Below are 21,796 nucleotides of genomic sequence, written 5' to 3'. Positions count from 1 at the left end.
AATAAGATCTGAGGGTGATGATTTAGTCTGGGAAATAATCTGCCTCATCCCTGTAAACTCTGAATAAAATGTCATAGTGTGTTTTCCTATCAGAAAATTTTAAATTCCTTTCTATGAAGTGAATAATTCCATCAGGTTAGTAGGAGTCTCTTGGAAATACTAAATGTAAATATTCTCAGTTGTGTTGAGGGTGTTCTAGATGTCATTGTGATTAAAACTATCTAGAAAATTAAGTAAAACAAGAAAGAATTTGTTCTTGGATGACTGTACTGTTAATTTAATGTTTATTTTTTGCTGGGGAGAAAGGATGAAGAAAGCCTCAGGAGTACAGTGTCCTAGTTTGCTTTCTGTTGCTATGATAAAACACCATGACCAAAAGCAGCTTGGATAGGAAAGGGTTTATTTGACTTATGAGTTCAGATAACAGTCAATCATAAGGGAAGTTAGGACAGAAACCTAGAGGCAGGAGCTAATGCAGAGGCCATGAAGTAGCAGTACTTACTAGTTTGCTATCTTATATAACCCATGACTGGCTTCCCAGAACTGAAACCACATTCAGTAATAGATCGGACTGGGCCCTCCCACATCAACCATTAGTTATGAAAATGCCCCACAGACTGGCTACTACTGATGGAGGCATTTTCTCAATTGAGGTTCCCTATTCTCAGATGGCTCACAACTGAGTTTGTGCTGAATTGACTAAAGTGCTAACCAACATATTGTGAGACAACTTCAAATATTATGTCAGCACGTTGAAGTAAATTAATATTTTCCTTTTAAGTTCTTGTATGGAAGACTGGAGTATGCTTATAAGTACATTTCCTAAACTATATTTTATAACTTCTATAGTGATTAAGCTTGTAACAACAGACTGATAGAAACATGACTCTGAAGATTGGGATTCTTTGGTACCACATAGCAATGCAAATTTTTCTATGTGGATTGATTTAGCTCTGTTGCTTGTCATATAATAAGAGGTCATAATCCCAGCATAGTTGCATTCCACTGACTTCATTACATAATCAAAGTACATGTTATAATTCTAGTACTCCCAGACAGAAAAAAACCCACCTGAACACAATACAATTATTGCAAAGACTAACATTTGTCATTTACAGTATTCTAAAATTGTAGAAGGTGTAATGACACAAACTATGTTCTGTTTGTATAGAGTTTCGTATAAACAGCCTTAATACTGTTTGTAGCTAAAACACAGCATAGTGAGTGAAAGGTAACAAATGGATCACTCTTATGTAGAAAAAAAAAGGCACACCAGTGTCTAGAATATCCATATATTGTTTCCTCTAAAATATGTGAAAGTAGGTTGTACAAAACTGTATTTGGATCAGGCATCTTACTTTTTAGAAGAGAGATTGAAATTGTCCTGAGGCAGGGTTTCATTATGTGTCCCAGAACTGCCTCAAACAAATGACCCTCCTGTCTCAGTTTTCTAGGATTACAACTGTAGAACACAATGTCTGATTATAAATTATATTTTACCTACATGCAAAAAAGCTAATAACAGTGAACATAATGCCATTGCATGATGCTCTCTTTCATTCATTTATCCATCCATTCATTCAACAAATGTATATTAACCACCTAGTAAAAATGAAATACTGTGCTCAACATTATATATAGTACCTAAGATACATTGGCTTCTTACCCTCTTGGGGATTAAAATCTCATGATGGAGGACATGATACTGAATCTTGGTTGTTAACCTCACTGGATTTATACTCATGCTAGACGATACACCTTAGAGCATGTCTGTGTTTCTGGAGAGGATTAGCTTCCCAAGAACTCAGGCAGACTGGATGTGGCAAGGGGGAACAAGCTGAGCTCCAGCATTCACCTCTCTCTTTCTTGTGACCTTGGATTCGTACAGACCAGCTTCTTCATGTTCCCTGTCACCATGCCTGCTGGACTGTGACTTTCCTGCCATGCTGGGCTGTGCCCTTAAACTGAGAGCCAAACTTCTTATTTAAGATGCTTTGAGAGGTGCTATTTCCAACTAACTCGAGGAGGACAAAGGGAGCAGGCAAGTGAGAGTGAGTGTGTAGGCGCTATCCATCTATAGTATAGGTGCAAGGAAAGAAAGCTCTCTGAGGCCACTTGAAATGGAATCTGAAGCGCGAGAGGGAGCTGGAGGATGATACTTTTCCTGGAAGGAAGTGAATCTGGAAGGTTTCCAGTAATTGAAAAGAAGGCCAAATGGCCAAAGTTGAATGTAAATTGGTGTCAAAGTGAAAGCACAGACACAGTCACGACGTTCTTCAGCAGTATCTGTTTCACGGGTGTGCAATCTTTGTAGTCGCGCAAGGTTCCCCTCTCAGAACAGCCCTCCCGTGGCATTAGTGCTCTGCTAACTTTATCTTGACATTTTTTAACTGGGGTGTGTGTGTGTGTGTCTGAGTATGCACGCGCATGTGTAATGCCAGATGATGCTAGCTTCACCCTCAGTTCTCTCCACCTTGTCATTGAAGTCAGGCTCTCTAAGTAAACCTGGAACCCTCTGATTTGTCTAGATTGCCTGGTCTGTGACTTCCGGGGATCTGCCTCTCTCTGCTTCTCAGTGCTCAGGTTATAAATGCTCACCTCTGAGTGTGGCTTGTCACATAGATGCTGGGGATGTGAACTGTCATCTTCTTGATCACATGGCAAACACTTTACCAACTGAGCCATCTTCCAAGCCCCATAAATCTTAATTTTTAAACAAGGGAAGCTACACTTACATTTTTCACAGCGCTCTCAAATTATGTAGCTAATACTGGTGAATATAGAAGTCATTTATAAATGGTGTTGAATAGGTTAAGAAAAGAGTACTGGTATGGGAAAAAATTAATATATATTTTTAAGGCAAAATACAATTAAAATCCACTATCAGTTGCCACTAATATAAGCTTTCAAGTTGGTCTATGTAGAATATTTTAATTATTTATACAACATTAACTTAGGATAATCAGCACAGATTGCATCCATTTAAAAATACCAATTTTCCAAAGATTTCTAATCTTTGTCACCTTCTAATAATGCAGTTACATAGCATGTATTTTTAGTAGAGATGACCATCATAGTAGGAAGCATAAACATTTACCTTTCTTGTCCTGGAATACCTATCAGATCCAAAACTCTATTGCTGTGCTGTGAAGTTGCAATGATCCAGTAGTTGGTATTAGCAACATATAAATTGGTTGAAAGTTAAGACAAAATAGCTATAATATGAGAAAATCTACACAGTACTCTCTAAGAAGTTCATTTTTTAAGATTCTGTTTTGTTTTTAATCGTGTCTATGTGTGTGCAGGTGCTTGCAGAGGCCAGAAAAGGAAGTAAGATCACCTGGAACTAGAAATTCAGACAGTAGTAAGGTACCACGTGGGTTCTGGGAATCAAACTAAGGTCCTCTACAAGAACAATGGGAGCAAGCTCTAAAACCCTTCACCTCTCCAGCTTCAAGGTTCACTTCCTTTAGGGAAACCACTAGAAGTTTTACCAAGTACTTCAGTTTATTATTTTCAGAAGATCAAAGATTATTGTCGTGATGGCATCATACAATATGACATTATTTGGACTTCTTTTATTTTAAATGTAAACCAGATATTTCCAGGGAATCAATGGTAGCCATCTCTCAACATACAGTCAGCCACCCAACTGTCATGGTACATTTGAAGATAGCCTCAAAGAAAATTTACAAAAGTGCCTCTTTTATTCAGAATAAAATAAAGCAGATATGAAATCAAAATAACTTTCAGCATGCATCATTAGAGTTGAAAAATAAATATTGATCAGATAATAGAAATCTAATGAAATTAAGAGATAATTGAAAATCTTCTGGTCGCTGCCTGCATATCTGTCTTTATTTTAACAAGACTGTCTGGCAAATTTGGATGTTTTGTGTGTAGTGTGTCATTCTCACCAGGATAAGACTATATGTGTGATGGTAATACTTGAGACTATAAGCCCCCAAGGAGAACACACACAGCCCTCTGCATATGCCCCAAACAGCAGAAGGCTGGTGGGTGATTAGTGAATGAACCTGCTGCGGTGATGAGACCTGTGACACTGAGGAGCTTTGCTTGTCATATATAACAGCCCCAAGAATTCAGACATCACCTCCCAGGGTATTTGTTTCCCTGTAAGCTTCCATGATTGCAGCTTTCAACGGGACTTCTTCTTTATACCTCCTGGGATAAACCCAGGGCTCTCTGCTTTACTTCTCATGGATTGTCCTTGACAAACTCATACCCATGGCTGCCATGTCCCCAATGTCTTTATGCCTCAGAACATTAACGTTACAAAGAACGCTGACTGCATTAGGTTGGGAAGTGACACCACTCACATCATCTTGTTCTTGTCCCACATTCTTCAGCTACTGAGACTGTGATAACCAAACACACTGTCCTGGTGGACTGAGGGCGTGGAAGAGGTTGAGAATGTAGAATGTGATTTGGGAAGTATGCCTCAGTTTTAGAGTAGGAAGACTTCAGAAAACAAGGAGCACATTGATATAGCTCCCCCCCGCCTCTAAACATCATTAAATGTCAATACTGTATTTTTAGAACCTGTCTCTATAACGGCAAGTGCTCTTCTCAGTTTGTCCCTTGTTCACATCCCTGTAGATCTCCTCTAGTTTATTCTTCCTGAAGTTCATTTTCCTGTTCAGAACCTTCTGTGACACGACTTGACCAACAAACTTAAGTCATTCTGTCAGTAGATTTCTGAGGCTCTTTGCCAATCTTTCTTTTGTTATTTCTCATTACATAAATTATCTCTGACGCACAAGGTCCCCACACATGCCATGTTCCTTTCTGCAGTGGCAGAACATGTAACTGTTCTGATGCTTTATTCTTTCCACCTGTTACTGCTCAGGTTGTAGCTATGGCCTATTCCATAGCTTTTGCTCCAGTAAATATGGTGTTTCTCCCCAGGGATACAAGAGAGTATCTATTTGATGCCTATGTTGACATTTTCTGTATATAACTGTTTATTTGAGTCTATATAATGGTTGTTTTCACTTGCTTTCCACCACTGGCCCAGTTATAAATACCAAGGGGATCACACTTTTCTACTTTGCCCCACATCAGGCTGACTTACCACACACTAGTTCAGTCTGGATTTTTAATGACTAGAAAAGAGTAGAAGAGCATGTTCTCCTGTCTGCTCTTAGGCTGTGCTTCTAAGTTGCTGAACTTCCAGTTAGAGCAGATGCATTAGCTTGAAGCAAAACAAACCAAAAAATAGCCCTAAATGTTGAAGGCAGAGACACCTAAAATAGCAGTGTTTTGGTACACCACAAGTCAGCTGCACTTATGTTGGCCAGTTCAGTATTCCATGATTGGGGATCTTATAGACCATTTTGCCTGTAGTGTTCATGGTGTTTAAGCCTGAAAGTGTTGCCATAATACCCTTTCATTCTAAAAGAGTTCTAATTTAGAAGATAAAGTACACACACAATCTCCCAAAGGACCTTTGCAATGCGTAAGTAAAAGATCCACCTTGCATGTCAATGCCCACTCTAGTCTGGTTAAACCAGCTAGTGTAGAGGTGGGATGCCTCACCATTTGACCAATTTGTTCTCAAGGTTTCAGGTTCTTGTGCAGCAGACAGAGAAAAACAGAGGCTAAGCAAGAATACTATCTCAAAGGAGAAGTCGTTAGACAGAGCGGGGGGTAAAGCAGAAGCCTGGGACCACCGAGGGAGATGTTTCCTTCTTTTTTCTTATCTATCCCAGGAGTTTTTCATTAGAATCAATTTGAGCCTTGCATTTGAGGATTTGCATTCTCTGTTGGTAAGAACACCTATTTTAAAGAGCTATGTATTTATGTTAACTTGCAGGCACCAGTAGGCACTGTGTATTCACTACTTCAAGCCAGGGACAGCATGCCAGGAGGATATGACTCCCTTTGCAGAAGCTTTGGAAGGGGGGAAAAAGCAAAGAAACAACCCAACAATGCCAAAAGAAAAGAAGAAAAAGGAAAAACCCACAAAATTCTGTTCTGTATACTGGTTTGTTTTACTCGGAGAAACGGCTTGGTTCTACCCTGCAGCCCGCATTCATTACCGTGATCTTTGACTGGCAGATGCAGAGTAATAGGACGCATATTTTAGTGCTTATTATAATACCCTGTCCAAAAACAACTTGACAAATTTGTGATTTCGACAATATCTCATTTTGCTGGCTGCAGCGCTCTGTGATTGTCTGGCCCACGTGGCTTCCCGATTATGCATACCACCAATACTTCTCATTAAAATGGCCACAGTTCACCAGTTTCGGTAGCTTGGAACGGACTTGGAATGAATTATTATACAACAAAGAGGCTGCTGTCATGCAGAACAAAAGACAAGCAAAAGAGAGCTTTGGCTTAATGAGGCTAAGTGAGTGTCTCCCTGCATCACAGCTACTTGACGGCCTTTGAGCATGGGTTTTTTTCTCCACAGGCCAAAACCTTTGGTCTATTATTTTGTGTTTATGCACCTCGAGGCTAATATACATTTTAATATGCTGCACATGGAGAAAAAAAATCAGCCATTAGATTAGAACATGTGCACTCCCTGTTAAATTAATGACAACCGAACACAGAGATAAATTTAGGTTTTCATATTTAATTATAGCACACTGCAGTACATTTAGCAAGGATAAATTGCACTATTATTATGCTTCATTTTTTTTTGACATCTTCTGCTATTAACAGTGCACACTTGCCCCACCGTCACCACCACCACTACCACAACCTTGTGCCAAGCTAACATATCTGTGAATATCACGCTTCTACCAATGTCATCCAATCTTAGCTGGCAGGGGGAAAGGTCTAGTATTTTGTTAAATTCTGTGAGAGAACTGGTGATCTTTTGACAGTTATGTAGGGTGAATACAATATGGTTTTGTAAGAAAGGATGTGTCATCTAAGGATAGTCCTCCCCCTGCTACACACTGTTGCAATGGACACAGGTAGTCTGCCTTTCTGATCTAAACTAGGCTCAGCACAGCATGGTGCCAGGGAGTTGATGCTTCACTATTACTCCAATGGCCTGTGTATAAAGACATAGCTATGACAAATGCCAAGGAAAACTCGAACACCCCTGCTACTTCGGGGAACTTTTCTTTTAATTTTGTTGATTTGTGATAGAAATGGGACCAGTTCATCGAGCAAAAGTTGCCAGGTAATATAAATTCAGTTGATTGTGGGGTGGAGATGGTAGCTCTTGCTTTTCATTCTTCCAAGGCCACTAATGCAGGGACAGGCTATTACTACAACAGCAGTGTCAAAATGAGCTTTTCTATACAATGACCAGATAACTTCTTATTCTTTTTAGTTTGGGGTCTACATTTTTCCCTCTATTAATTGGGTGCATTTGTTCCCTGTTATGTCTGGAACTAAGAATTCAGCTTACTTCATATACCGTTTAATAGAGTTCCAGTTGGTTGCCCCGCATGTAAAAAAATCTTTTTCTCTCTTTGTGTGAAGCTGAAAGAAAAGCATTTTTGTATGTGTCTGCAGGAGTGAAGCATGGGTATGCGCCATTCTGTTACTTTAAAAAAGCGATTTGAATTAACAAAGATCTAAAGGTCAGAGAACTTTCCCGCATGTCCTGAGAGTTAAATCTGACTGTGAGAATACACTGAACCCTTGTTTTTGCTGGGTGTTTGCTTTACAAGGAAGGATACCAACATGACTGATGACTGAGGATCATGGTGGTGGTACATGATGAAAAAAAAAAAAAGAAAAACATACACTAGAAGAATTTGTTATCATTGGCTGGTGAACAAAATTTTTGGATGACACAGATTATACCTTTATTAGGAATCATTTTCTCTGCCTAGATTCTGACAAAATGAAATTTACAAGAGAATAAAAAAGAATAATCTTACATAAATGAGTTGTAAAATTCATTTTGAAAATCCTTTTTGCTTTCAAATTCTACTCCCTTCAGAACTAAAAGTGTGAAATAATGAATATATAAGTGGCTCATTGGTAGGTGTGATAAAAATTTCTTATGACTAAAAGGAGCTATTTTTTAAACTCTAAGTGTTCCTGACAAATTAAATTCTAAGAACCACCATGTGGAAAAAGATGAACATTGTATCTACTGTATTACAGAGGTTGACAAAGAGTCAGTAGAAGAGGGTCTACAAAATTGGGACAGTCATGGGTTATGCCACCATTTTCATTCAAATATCTGGGCTCAAGCTTCCCTGAGGTTTCTTTCTAGTTGCAGACAAGAGGGTTCAGACATCTCAATCAATGTTAATTAGTAGCCATCAAGTTATTTTTCTGGATTAATTCACTTTGTAGTCTAAAGAAATTTTTTAACTGGTTGAAGGCATACCCCACTTCTGATACAAAAATCGGTTTCACCAAAAGCAATCAAAAGCATGTTTTTTTCAAGTCACACATTGGTTTCTAAAATAACTGTTTTTAAATATGTGGGGGCATACATAAAAGTTACTGCATGGAAGTTCTCTCTTACCATGTGGATTCTGGGGATCAAACTTAGATCAGCAGGCTTGTTAGTAAATGCCTTTACCTGTTAAGTCATCTTGATGATCTAGCTATTATAAAAAATGTTCAAAAACTTAGATACCTGTAAACAAAGAGAAAAATGCAAGGATGATATGTGCATATTACAGACATTTCTGCAAGGAAACATTTCTATTTCTTTTCTAGAGTTCATCCATTTCCTGTAATGAAAGTGTATTTTATACTGACAAAGACTAAAAATGAAAGTGGTAACTTTAGAAAGTTGGGTGTGAGTTTCTAAAGAATTATTGATCAAAAGTTCCATCAGAACAGTCTTAGAAGAGCCAAATTTAAATGAATCCAGACAATTCAAGTTCCAAAAAGCACAGGCAGTAAAGAGCATAAAGAACTGCATTATTTAGCTTACAGAATAAATTAATTTAATTAAGCCAGCAAATAAAGACTGAAGAGGAACTGCTAAATTCTTTTAGGAAATTGCAGGAGTGGGCACAATTTTGAGAAATAAATTGTTTCCTAAGTCTACTCCCGAGGAAGAAAAAGGAAAGTGATGTGCGGTGCGTGGGTCTGACAACCACTTGTCTCCCTAAGAACAAGCTGCTAGAAAAAGAGTGAAAACCTCTCCTGCCTCTCTGCTCTTCCTTTCCTTTCCTTCCCTTTCCTTTCCTTCCCTTCCCTTTCCTTTCCTTTCCTTTCCTTTCCTTTCCTTCCCTTCCCTTCCCTTCCCTTCCCTTTCCTTTCCTTTCCTTTCCTTTCTTTTCCTTCTCTTTCCTTTCCTTTCCTTTCCTTCCCTTTTCTTTCCTTGGTCTTTGAAAGAAAGAGATCTTTGAACATGCCTAATTCTGCACACTTTTTTTTTTTTGCCTCCCTAATGTTTCTCTAGAATACACTTCTCAGAATCTCTAAGACAATTCTTTACATGTAGCAGCAAAATGGTTGGTGAATCCCTTACTAAAAATAATATTTCTTTATGCTCACTGTGCATTGTGGTTTATTTGATCAAAAAAAATATTGTGGTGCTCTTTGAGTATTCATTTTGATCGACAGAGACTATCTCAATATGTTGTCATTTCCTTCACTATCCAAATTTCTCTATTTTCTACCTTCTATAAAGATCAAGCTCAAAGTAACAATCTTTAAACAACAACATATCCAATTATAAGTTAGTGTGCTGTACTTTACACATGCAAGCAAAGATGAATGTGAGCTAACTCCATGCACTGGTGGTTGAAATGGAGGTTACCCTGGGCTCTTTTGAATATGGTTTGGGTAGGAGGTTATGTAGAGGACTATAACTACTTGACAAACCTGCCTTGAACAGGTTCAGGTTCTATAATTTCTTGAATAGCCTCCATTTAATGTAATATAGCTACAGGATGACTCTTCATCCAAAATACTTAGGTCTAGAATACAAGGTAGTTTAATTATGGATTTTTAAAATTTTAGACATTTACAGATACATCATGATGCACTTTTTGGAATAAGATCTAAGTTTGTTGTATTTATTGATTCCTGAAGCATGTAGCCTGAAGGCATTTCCTGAAGGAAGTTCCCAGAACGTTAACCCAGGAATTCTTTAATGCTTCATTAATGCCACTGAGCTACATGCCAGACCTATTACCATATAGTATGCCAAGTAATTTTGTGCACTGCGTAAATTTGGTGGTGTGCAATTTTTTATGTGTGACATTGTGTGAGTGCTTAAAGTGTTCTTGATATTGAGGCAATTTTGGATTTCAGTTTTTTTCAGAACAGGGATGGGAAACCTGTACATAATCTTCTAAGTGATGCTTTAGACATTTGGGATCTAGCAATGGGAGCGAGGGAAAGCATACAACACTCATATTTGAGTGACAGGGATAACCACGAGTAATAGAGATAATGATTGAATGCACATGGGTGATAAGGGCTATGTGGAAAGGTTAAGTAGTGAAGACAGAAAATTCAAAAGCACAGCCCGGAAGATGTGTGGAAAAGCTGTAAATACAGATTTCATCAGAATGTGACATTAGCAGAGGTTTGAAAGATCCAGTAAGTCATGTGAGGAGAGTGTTCCAAGCAGAAGGAACAGCCAAAGTTAATGCCTGAAGAAGTACCAAAGAGCTGGGCTGTGGGAATAACAGACCTTGGCCGGAGGCCCACTTTCCCATCAGCCTGGGAGCAGGCAGCTGTAAGACAATGTTTACTAAAAACATGTTTAATAAAAACAATACAGTGCCTGGAGCAATAAGTTCCTGATAAGGGCTCACCCGTGGGAACGCCCTGACCTCCACCTTTTCCAATCCAGAGCAATAAGTTCCTGATATGGGCTTGCCCTGACCTTGTCCTTTTCCAAAGACTAACTGCCTCTTCCTGACTCACCCACCGCCACTACTGGTATCAGGGCATATAACTAGCCAGGGGTAAGAAAGGGGCTGAAGCTTTTCTTGAGGGATGCCTTTCTTGGGAAGCTTTCTTGAGCCTTCTTGGGGCCTGCTTAAAGTTTTCTTTGCACCACCAACGGGTCTTTGTGTCATCAATCCCGACACCCTCTGCACATTCTCAGATACAGGCTGCAAGCAGTTGCGGCACTGGACATGAAGTATAGTAGGTCAAGGAGAAAGGAAAATCAGTAGGGAGCCAGGATATTTCCCCTCTTACCCTCAGGTGGTTCTCTTTTACTCCAAACCCATTAGCCTCCCATCTACATACCTTTCCTGGTGTCATCCAAGCACCTAGATGGCTCAGAGTCTTCAGAGTGGATGTGCAAGTAGCAATCCTAAATGAAGCAACACTACCCTAAGTTGTTACTCCTTCCCATTTAGTTTTTGTCATAATGACAAGGTTAACTGTAGACTGAAGTTTCTGTTCTGCCCAGTCCCACAGCCCTTTAGTCCCAAATAAACACACAGAGCCTTACATTAACTATAAACTGTTTGACTGATTGCTCAGGCTTCTTACTGGCTAGCTCTCTCTTAATTATTAAACCATTTCTATTATTCTATGTATCTCCACATAGTCTTGGCTTACCAGTGATGCCTGGGTTTCTTCCTTCCTTGGCAGCTACATGTGTCTCCCTCCAGACTCCTCTTTGCATTCCTCTTCCCAGAATTCTACTAGTCTGGTAACCTCACCCATACTTCTGGTCTAGCTGCATCCTGCCTGTCCATTGGCTAAAACAGTGTTATTCATTAACCAATAAGAGAAACGTATATTCACAGCATACAAAAGGACATCCCATATCATTTAACAAGGATAATACTACTCCCCTTCCCACTTATTCAGCAATCTATAAGGCTCAGAAATTATATCAGTCCCACTTAACTTCGTTTTTGTGGTATAACACATGCAAAAAAAAAACCTGTATAATTACTGGGGGAAAATGACTTTTTTAGTTTACCAAATAGTCTTCCAGAATAAATCAGAAACAACTTAATTCTCTCTCAAACTCGCAACATCTTCTTGCTTTGAGATAAAAACCCAGAGTATTTTGGTCCCTTTCAAGCATCAGAACATATGTAGATGCTAGCAAATCTACCATCAGTTAAAACTAACTCTACTGTTTTGTAGAAATTCTGTCATTGTCAGCAATAAACCCTATGGCAGCTGTAGAGAAAAATTCAGGCATGCTCAGTTCTTTTTGATTGCCTCTTTCCACCTTCAACCCTACTTCTCTTCATGTTCTTGTTTTCAAGGTGGAAAGAGAGGAAACATGGAAGTGAAAACATGCTGCCTGGTGGTCTTATGGTTTAGAATAACAATCAAGTGCGTTATGTCCTGGCACTGATATTTTTGTGAGATCTCCAAGGACTCTTTCATGGTCTAGCCTCGGCCATATTTTCTGCCTCTGGAATTATTGTGTTCAATGCGCCAGCAATGTATTACTGAAGTGTTCTTCCACTAGGGTCACCTTTGTCTCATTGAAATGTCAGTGACCTTGTTGCAGTTTTCCATATACTACCCCATGCCATGATATGCAAAAAAATCCTTCTCTGAACTATCTAGTCAGGAGCACCTACAGCCAAACTCTATCACATAAACCTTTCATGACAAAAGCCACACAGCAGCTTCCTTCCTTTCTTTTGCCTTCCACTGGTGACAAACCCACATAACAAGGGTCATCTACTTCAGTCAACAACTGTCCTAAGAAGAAATGCTTGTCAAATAGCCCAGAATTAAAACTATCCATCTCTTTTTTAGGTAAACATCTCATTCTTGAAGGGTTTTAGAATGACTTCTGCCACTTGAGTTGGGTAGGATAAACAAAAATTCTACAGGAAACAGCAGAGAAAAGAAGCATCACTTTTCTTGTCTCCAGTATCCTTTCTGACTCTTTGTAGAGTCTACAGTATAGAGCAAGGCTGGGTATAGAAAACAGGCAGCACCACAGACCTACAGAACAAATCTCCAAGTCAAATCTTCCCAAATCCTGGTTAATCCTCTTTGGACAGAGGGCAATTCTCCAGCCTTTCGTCCAATGCAATGCTATTAATATGGCACTTCTGATGTGTTCTCTGTCTTTGCCTTCTACATGTTCCCAGTAAGGTTATGGAAATCTGTTCAGGATAGAAACACATGGCAGTGTGGTAATGACATTACCAACATAGATTCAGTGTTGAAGAGAGAAATTTTAATTCAGGAATTCATATTCTTAAAAGTTCAGAAGGAGCCAGCAGTGGTGGCACGTGACTTTAATTCCAGCACTTGGGAAGCAGGGGTAGGTGGATCTCTGTGAGTTCAAGACCAGCCTGGTCTACAAGAACTAGTTCCAGGACAGGGTCCAAAGCTACACAGAGAAACCCTTTCTCAGGGGGAAAAAAAAGTTCAGAAGGAAAGCCCAATCCTTTGGTTTGGTCCTTATTTTTAAATTTCTATTGTTTATGTATTAATAATATTAAGTTGGTTATAATAATTTTATTTTTCTTAAAAATATTAATCTTGTGGGGGTCTGTGAAGATGGCTTAGATAGGAAAATGCTTGCTTCCCAAATACAAGGCCATGAGTTTAGGTCTCTAACACTCACATTAAACAAATAAACCTGGATATATTAGTGTGCACCTACCATCCAAGTACGGGGAAATGGTCAACCAATTTAACTGAGTATCTGAACTTCAGATTCATTGATAGATCATGTTTTGAAAGGATAATATAGAGTTATTGAAAAAGATACCTGGCACAACACTCACAACACATACCTACACATACATTCATCCTCCCAAAGATTCAGTTTGTGAAGCTACCTTACAGATAAATATCACTTTTTAAGTTTTACAACTTATTTCTCAGAAAAGGGAAAAAATATTTAGCAATTGTCTAAAACCCTCATTTTCTTGATTCGGATCCCGATTTTGTGAAGGAAATGAAGGGAAAGTGATCCTAGCCCTCTAACTATTTTGCCACTGGTGAACTTAACCTAGCATAGGTCAGAATCAGATACACAGAATTCCAGGCTCTGCAGCTAAGAGCTATCATAGGAAGCTAATCTACACGTTGAATAAGATTTGTGAATCCAGGAACCCTAAGCAAAATAGGAAATTCTGAATTTTATGCTCCTCATTTTATAGAATTTTATAGCATTATAGAATTTCTGAAGTGAACATAGCATCCTCTCACACACTTTCTTTGGTGACTCTCATTTGCTGTGCAGAACTCTTTGTCGTGAGAGTGGAATACATCTAACCAAAGTCAGCCGTGTGGCTCAAAGCAGTGAACACTCAGTGCGGCTGCTGCCGAGTAACCCAGGAACGCTCAAAAGAGCACTTGGCTTCTGAGTCCCTGGGAAACACATTGCTTAATTAGCAGACACCAACTTGAGCGGATTCTTCAGAGACTCCCAATTAGCTAAGCCTCTATCCCAGTGGCATTAATGTCTTTCTCTTATTAGTTCAGAAACATACATGCATCCACATACACAAATATAAGTTAAATCAACACAGGTTCTCAACACTTGTCACGCTAGAGTCCAGCCTATACGAATATTTTCTAGGAGTAAAACACACACACACACACACACACACACACACACAAAAGAAAGTAACGCAGTTTATTAAGCAAATAATCTCCGAAGAAGAACACAATCCAATCGCTCTGCAGCTCCCAAACTCACCAAATAAAATAAATAGTCGCTGCTGTTTGCAGTGACTTCTAGTTATACTTCTACCCTGATAAACTTAGCATGCCCCCTACTGCTGAGGAGCAGAACTGCCACAGTGTGGCACAGAACTGTACATCCTGGAATCCCCTCGAGGTTTCTGTCTGGCCATATGCTATCTTTCAGAATGCTTGTTGAACAACATTGTTTGTCTCCCCTTGGTCACCAATGCCAGAGTAAATCTGTGGAGTCCTGCTGGCAGGAGAAACGGCCTTCAATCGGCAGCAACAAACAAGTTCCTTATTATTGACCCTACCATCTGTCCTGGTTTCCACATGGCACACAGAGGAGCAGGATTCTGCGGGGCCAGGTTTCCCGTGAGCATCAGACATCTATCTCCTGGGCAGGTCAGCTTCTACATCTAGACTGTATCTGTGTATAGCCAGACACCTGGCTAACTTCCTCTACTGGAGAATGGTTGGTGGGCACTAACAAAAAAGAAAAAGAAAAAAAAAACCCTTTCAAAACTTTACTGCTAATACAAGATGAGGTGCATGGTGGAGATGTTAGTCTCTCTGTGACACATGAAGAAGTGGATCACACCACATTTTTATTTAAATGTGTTTCAAGCAAGACCACACTCTTTGCAAGCATTGACACAGAACAGAGTATTGTCAGGCCTGTTAATCATCAGCCCTTTGAAAACATCATGTAGAGTGCTTCAAGATACTCCCAGGGTGGTTTCCTCAAAGCTCATTTCTAAGATGCTGGTGGTCTTGCGTGCTTTGCCACTGTGCTCTACATATGAATGGGTTTATCCCTTGCAGGGTACTTGAAATGCTCAGAATATCACACTTAGTGATAAGGATTAAAACAAAACAAAAGAAAACAACAACAGCAACCAAAGACTGTGCTCTCAAAGCAGCAGTTTGAAAGTAAACATGCTGAAAGCATACTATGAAAACACTGAGAGGGACAAAGACTGGGCAAGGATTCCTTAGTGGTCAAATTCTCTTAGACTGTATCTTTGAGAAATGTGGTGTCTTCCTCAATGATTTGTCCAAATGCCTGATATTCTCTTAACTTTCAGAACAGTGACAGAGAATCCTGCAGTGACTGCGGGAAGTTTCTGTGGGAAAAGACAGTCAGGAGGAAACTTCAGATCCATGAGAACCTTAGCACTCTGGCCAGAAATCCATGATAGGGATGTCCAAATCTGGTTTAGGAAGAATATAAACAATCCTTTTGTTAATTACCCCAAAGGGAAATACATGTCTATACACCAGAAGATGGATGCAATTCAGCCTTAAAGAATCCTGGCACTAAACGTGAGGCTTATTTTTCAATGTCCTTAATTTGAGGACAATAAAGGTACTCTCGTCAAAGGATAAATGTACAGCATGTGCAAGAAGCACACTCAGCCGAGGGCACAACATAGCGGGTGCCCAGGGGTTATCAATCCGCGTCACAACTCCTAACACCTTTCAAGCTGGGAATTTATGAGTGGCTGTTCTGATTTCAGACTATGGTGGTCTTCAAAGCGTAGACAATAGACAGGTTGCTTCTACTGTGTGGAACTGGGAAGTGGATAGATGAAAGAGAGAGAGAGAGAGAGAGAGAGAGAGAGAGAGAGAGAGAGAGAGAGAGAGGGTGCTGGTTTTGGCCTTAGCTTCACAATCACTCAGTAGGCTAATTCCATGAATGATATACGCTCTCTGGGCCTTGACTTGATGGTAAGAAATGAAGATGATGAAATCTGGCAAAGCCCGCTCTGACCTAAAAAGTGGGGATCTTGGACACGTCCTCCCTTATATAGAAGAAATAACTGATGTTTGCTTTGTGGAGTGGTTTCAAATGGCAGAAAGATTCTCTCAGTCCATCGTTCACCTGTGTAGCTGGAAACCTTTACTCATTCCACCTGGTCCTGAAATCATTTACACAGTTATAACTCTGAGGCTTAAAATTAATTATAATTGATTGACCAATGACTCAGATGTATTACTAACTAGCTCTCATATTTAAATTAAGCCATATCTATTAATCTATGTTTGCCACATGGCCATGGCTTACAAGTAATACTGTGGCATCTTACTTCTCTGGTGACTACATAGAATCTCCCTCACTCTTCCTTCCTTCTCTCAGTATCTCTGTCTGGATTCCCTGTCTAGGTATATTTTGCCTAGCTATTGGCCAAATCAGCTTCTTTGTTAACCCAAGGTAATAAAATATATTCACAGCATACAGAGGGGCATCCCACATCTTCTCCCCTTTTGTGTCTAATTAAAAAGTAAGGTTTTTAACTTTAACACAATGAAATTACATATAACTGTTATCAAACAAAAATTACTGTTATAATATTCAGTATATTTGTTATTTGGCAAAATTAAAAAAACACTCTTTCATCTATCCTGTCTTTGTGAGTCTAAATTTTTATATTTAATTTATCTTTTATCATAGCTAAAGAAAACTATAATTATAACTATCTAGGCTGCAACTCCGTCAAAGATCCCAGAAGGATAAAATATTACCTGAGTTAACAGGAAGTGCAAATAAGTGACTTCCAAAAGATGCAAGAAATGACAGAAACATCTAGCTGACTGCCTGGACAGTCATCCAAAGTCTCTCTACAACATTGGGACAACCAAATTTGGCTATAGGTCTAGAATATCTGACAAACCATTTTTAGAAACAGGGAAATTTGAAGGACTGTCCTCCCCTGTCTTAGCAAGGTTCAGCAGTTGTTTTTCCTTGAGTCCTACTTGTCCGAATCGGACAGCTTGCTTATTGTCAGCAGTCAAGGTCAAGGGAGGGTCTTTGCCCAATAGGCCAGTTTTGCCAAGAAGAAAACAAACTCAATATGTAGTGTCCTCAATGCTCAGCATTGTCTCAGGAACAGATCAGTGCTTCCAGGAGCAATCATGTCTCATGTCAACACAATTCTAAGTTATTGAAACATTTAAATGCCATATTCTGTAGGTCTTTGAAGTATTTGAAGATTACCTGCACAATGTAATACATCCCTGTGCATCTGTGAATGATATAAGCATGCTGGGCTTTGACTTGATGGTAAGAAATGAATAAGAAAAAATCTGGCAAAAGCCCTTTCTGACCTAAAGAGTGGTATCTTGGAAATGTCCTCCCTTATACAGAGTCAATAGCTGGTGTTTGCTTTGTGAAGTGGTTTGAAACAGCAGAAATACTCTCTCAGTCAATTGTTCACCTGTTAGCTGACTTTTTAAAAGAATACAAACTCATGATTTTTTTTTTTTGGTTTTTCAAGACAGGGTTTCTCTGTATAGTTTTGGAGGCTGTCCTGGAACTCGCTCTGTAGACCAGGCTGGCCTCAAACTCATAGAGATCTGCCTGCCTCTGCCTCCCGAGAGCTGGGATTAAAGGTGTGTGCCACCAACACCCAGCCACCCATGATTTTTTTTAAAACAATCCTCTTTTCAAAGCTACCAATCACATTATCTACAGAGTATAACTACATGAAGAGTACAGACAATATGAAGCAAGAAATCCTGTCCTGCTATATAACCTGGAGATATGAACAGAAAGATAAAATTTAACTTTTCTAAATTAGTTAAATTGCCAATTAAAATATTAATTTAAAGTCAATCAAGAATTAATTCCAAAAGGTCAAATAAGAAAGACAAACAAGACCGATAGCCTCCAAAACAATACAGAGAAACCCTGTCTTGAAACAAAAAAAAAGACAAACGATACTTATTTCATTGGTGTACCTACACATCCTTTAAAGTAGCATATAGATTTTCAAATATCAAAAGCAATACAACTTTCAAGATTTAAGCCAGGTATTTGTAGTCTTTTAGAAAGTAAGAATCAAGTTCATATGTAATCAAAGACAAATTACATTATGAAAATAGGAAAAGTATAACGCTAAACTTTTTGAGAGTGAACCCAGCAAAGAACTCACAAACTTGAGACCCTTGTAGCCTGACAAAAGAAGACATGTAAGTGCATCATAAGAGAAAAGACTTTTCTCATAGCACAAAACACTGGGGACATTGTGTTGAAGAGATCCTTGTTCATTAAAGTAACCTATGATGCCAAGACCTAGCATCTTGTGGAGCATACAAAAATGTCTTTCAAATAGCTGTACCAAAAATTAGTTAAATCAACTCATTAGGAATATGCATGAATAAAGCTAAGCCAATAAACTCTCCGGGTACTCCCAGAGAGTGTAGTGGTCAGAGGAACTCAGAAAGATGGCGACTTAAACTGCATTTCCAGCTAATAATTTAAAATAGCCATTACATCCAACACATTTGTGTATATGTGTATATGTGTGTATGTGTTCCTATGGGTGTGTGGAGGAATGCATATAGGTGTCTATAAGGAAAGATGTGGAGGCCAGAGGCTGAAGTAGGATGTCCTTTTTACATCACAAAACACAGTTTCACTTAAAGGCAATAATTTTCTAAGGCAAGATTAACCTGTGTCATCATTAGGCCTAGGACAACTGATAAGAAGGAACTTAACATGTGTTAGAATTTCATGTCGAATGTGGACCTCAATAGTGAATGTCTCCTTACATTTTAACATTGAACCAAATGGTCACATTCCCTAAGTAAGCCACTGTCACTGCTCTTGTCCATCTTCCACTGAAAGTATGTGCAATTGTAGAAATAACAGCCCTTTGATTCTTCTAAAATCCCCAGGGACATTATTACTAATAATTATTACTAATGAGTATCATTGATGTCATCTTGCTTATGAGGGCAGAAGCACACAAAAGGATAGGTCACTACCTTAGATTTTCTGCCCATCAGGGAGAGACAAGAGAGTACGTTTCAGATAGCCTGATATAGAATCCATGTACACCGTTCAAGTGATTATACAAAATTCATTCTTCTCTTAAACAGATAACTACCAAAGAAAAAGGAATTTTTGTACTTGTGTTTGATCAAGGTTGTTTTCTTTTTGGAACTAGAATCATAACTGTCTAAATGTTGAAAAAGATACTCTTCCCATTGTACTTAAATTTTATGTCAGCTCGCAGCCACCTGTTTTTACCCCTGATTGGCCAAAATTCTTTAGCTAGATGATAAATGATAAATAGTATAAATAGTATAAAGGATAAGTATAAATAAACTGTAACTGCCCACACTTAGCCATAAGATATGTTAGTATGCATTTAAACAAAGAGCAGATCGTCAGTTGGTATTGGAAAAAAATTCGTATAACACTGAATGAGTTCTTTTAATTAAAGTGTGCCCTATGATAGTATATCATAACTATATAAAAATTAAATATATAATACACTAAAACAAATTTCACACAAATTAATTACATGTAAAAGCAAAGTAAAATATGTTTAAGGAAGTGAAAACTAAGTATCAGCTGCTATAAATAATAAATTTTAAATTGAAAAAAGAGAAAAACAAACCCACAGATTGATTTCTCCACAAAATGTAAACTCAGACAGAAAGCACACAAATAAAAATGTATGTTTTCAATGTTGAAAAGCAATTTAAAAGCAAAACAGGATTAACAAATTGATTTAACTGTATTAACTATAAAACCTAGGTACATATATCATCCAAAGTTGGAAAGGTTAGCAATGAGTTTGGGAAATGAAATAAATGTGGCAGTTATTGTTTTTATTTATTAGACACTAGATTACATTTAAAATATTTTAGAATATATAGAGACGAGTGAATCACAAAAAAAAGAAATAAGACTTGTAGAGAAATTGAAACAAAGTTCAAGTTCACTAGTTTTGAAAATGCTTAGAGGAATATTAATGTCCTACTACCCAATGATATTCATAAATTAAGAAAATTTCAAATAGCTACTGATGATGTGGCAAATGAGGTTAAAAGAACTATAATTTAAAACTTTTAAATTAATTTTGAGTAACTTATCCAAAATACGTATTTTACATAGATCCAAGTTCTCACTATGCAGTAGTAGGGATGTAATTCAATGATAGTGCTTGGCTAAGATGTACAAGGACCTGGTTTCAGTCTCCTGCACTGAAAACTAAAGAACACACTTTCTTTGCTTAAGAGTCAAATAGTGATCTCTCTACGAACATGGAAAACACATGGCAAAAAGGTGGTTAAATTATGGTAAGCCCACAGAATGTGGTATTTTAATGGCCTAAGCAGCAATCTAGCATATGCTCCATGACAAAATGTGAAAGAAGCAAATATACTCAAGAAGTCTTTTTTTTATTTTGGTGACTGCACAGAAAAAATGGAGGGAGAACTGTAAGAGCCCATGGATTATGACCTGCTAAGTTTATGTGTAGTTGTTGCTTTTCTACTCATAAAATTTTCTAATTTAAAAATAGAGATTATTTAAAGATACTCATATTTCCTCTTTCATATAGAATAGAGGACTATGAGGAATTGTCCCGTCTCCTTCGTTTCGTAATTGGGGATTTATGCTGTAGCAGTGGCTAATGACTAGGGAATACATTAGAATCATGAATAGGAAGATAGAGTATTTTGTTTACTGATAGGAGCATTTGGTATCACTTAAGAAAAACAATCTAGGTACTATATTTTATTATTATTGTTATTATTATTGTGTCAAATACTAATCTCAGTCGTGATATCACTGCAGCTGGAAGCATCCATACTAATCTAACTGACATATCTAAGGAATGCTAAATATAAGAAGGTCTGATGGTGCTTGGTAGTTTTGCTTTTTGTTTTTATTTTTTGTTTGCTTTTTTCTAAAAAAAAACCTCTCACTTATATGTGAATGATATGTGTGGATAAATGAATATATATGTGGGTCACAGATACAAGGTTGATGTCAGGGATCTCCCTCCATCATGCTCCACCTTCATTGGCAATGAGAATTCACTGAGGGAGAACCCTCAATTAAATTTAGAGCTCATCAATATATAACTAGTCTAGTTAGCCAGTTTGCTCCAGGTTCTGCTATCTCTAGCTTTCCTGGACCTACAAGTAGACTAAAATGCCTACCTAGCATTTGTAAAAATTCCAGGAATCTGAACTCTGTCCCCATACCTGTGCATCAAGCACTTTAACGAATGAGCCAACACTTGCTCATTTTTTTTAACATACTAACATTTTCTTAGGCTCCTTTGTATTGCCATTGTGTTTACATTTAAAGACTCAGTAATTGTGACTGTCACAGAAATCTTTTCAAACACATGCTAAATTACAGGTGCCTTAGCAACCATATATCTTCATTTAGAAATCACTGTAGTAAAATAAGAGTTTTTAAAAGTTTCATAATATAAAAGAA

General features: G+C 38.2%; 1 protein-coding gene and 1 long non-coding RNA gene across 2 annotated transcripts in view; both read left to right on the top strand.

The window, feature by feature from the left end:
• The window catches only part of Dpyd (dihydropyrimidine dehydrogenase), an 819,213-nt gene that overhangs the window by 736,651 nt on the left and 60,766 nt on the right, over positions 1 to 21,796 (top strand). The gene's annotated exons all lie outside the window — the stretch shown is intronic.
• On the top strand, positions 3,221 to 6,268 carry LOC121142344. Its single transcript, XR_005879336.1, has 2 exons — positions 3,221 to 3,369; positions 5,837 to 6,268. It is a non-coding gene; the product is annotated as an uncharacterized LOC121142344 (long non-coding RNA).

The sequence above is a fragment of the Mesocricetus auratus genome, unplaced genomic scaffold (genome assembly GCF_017639785.1).
Source record: "Mesocricetus auratus isolate SY011 unplaced genomic scaffold, BCM_Maur_2.0 Super-Scaffold_100009, whole genome shotgun sequence".
Taxonomy (NCBI): domain Eukaryota; kingdom Metazoa; phylum Chordata; class Mammalia; order Rodentia; family Cricetidae; genus Mesocricetus; species Mesocricetus auratus.
This window is presented reverse-complemented; position numbering and strand designations above follow the sequence as displayed.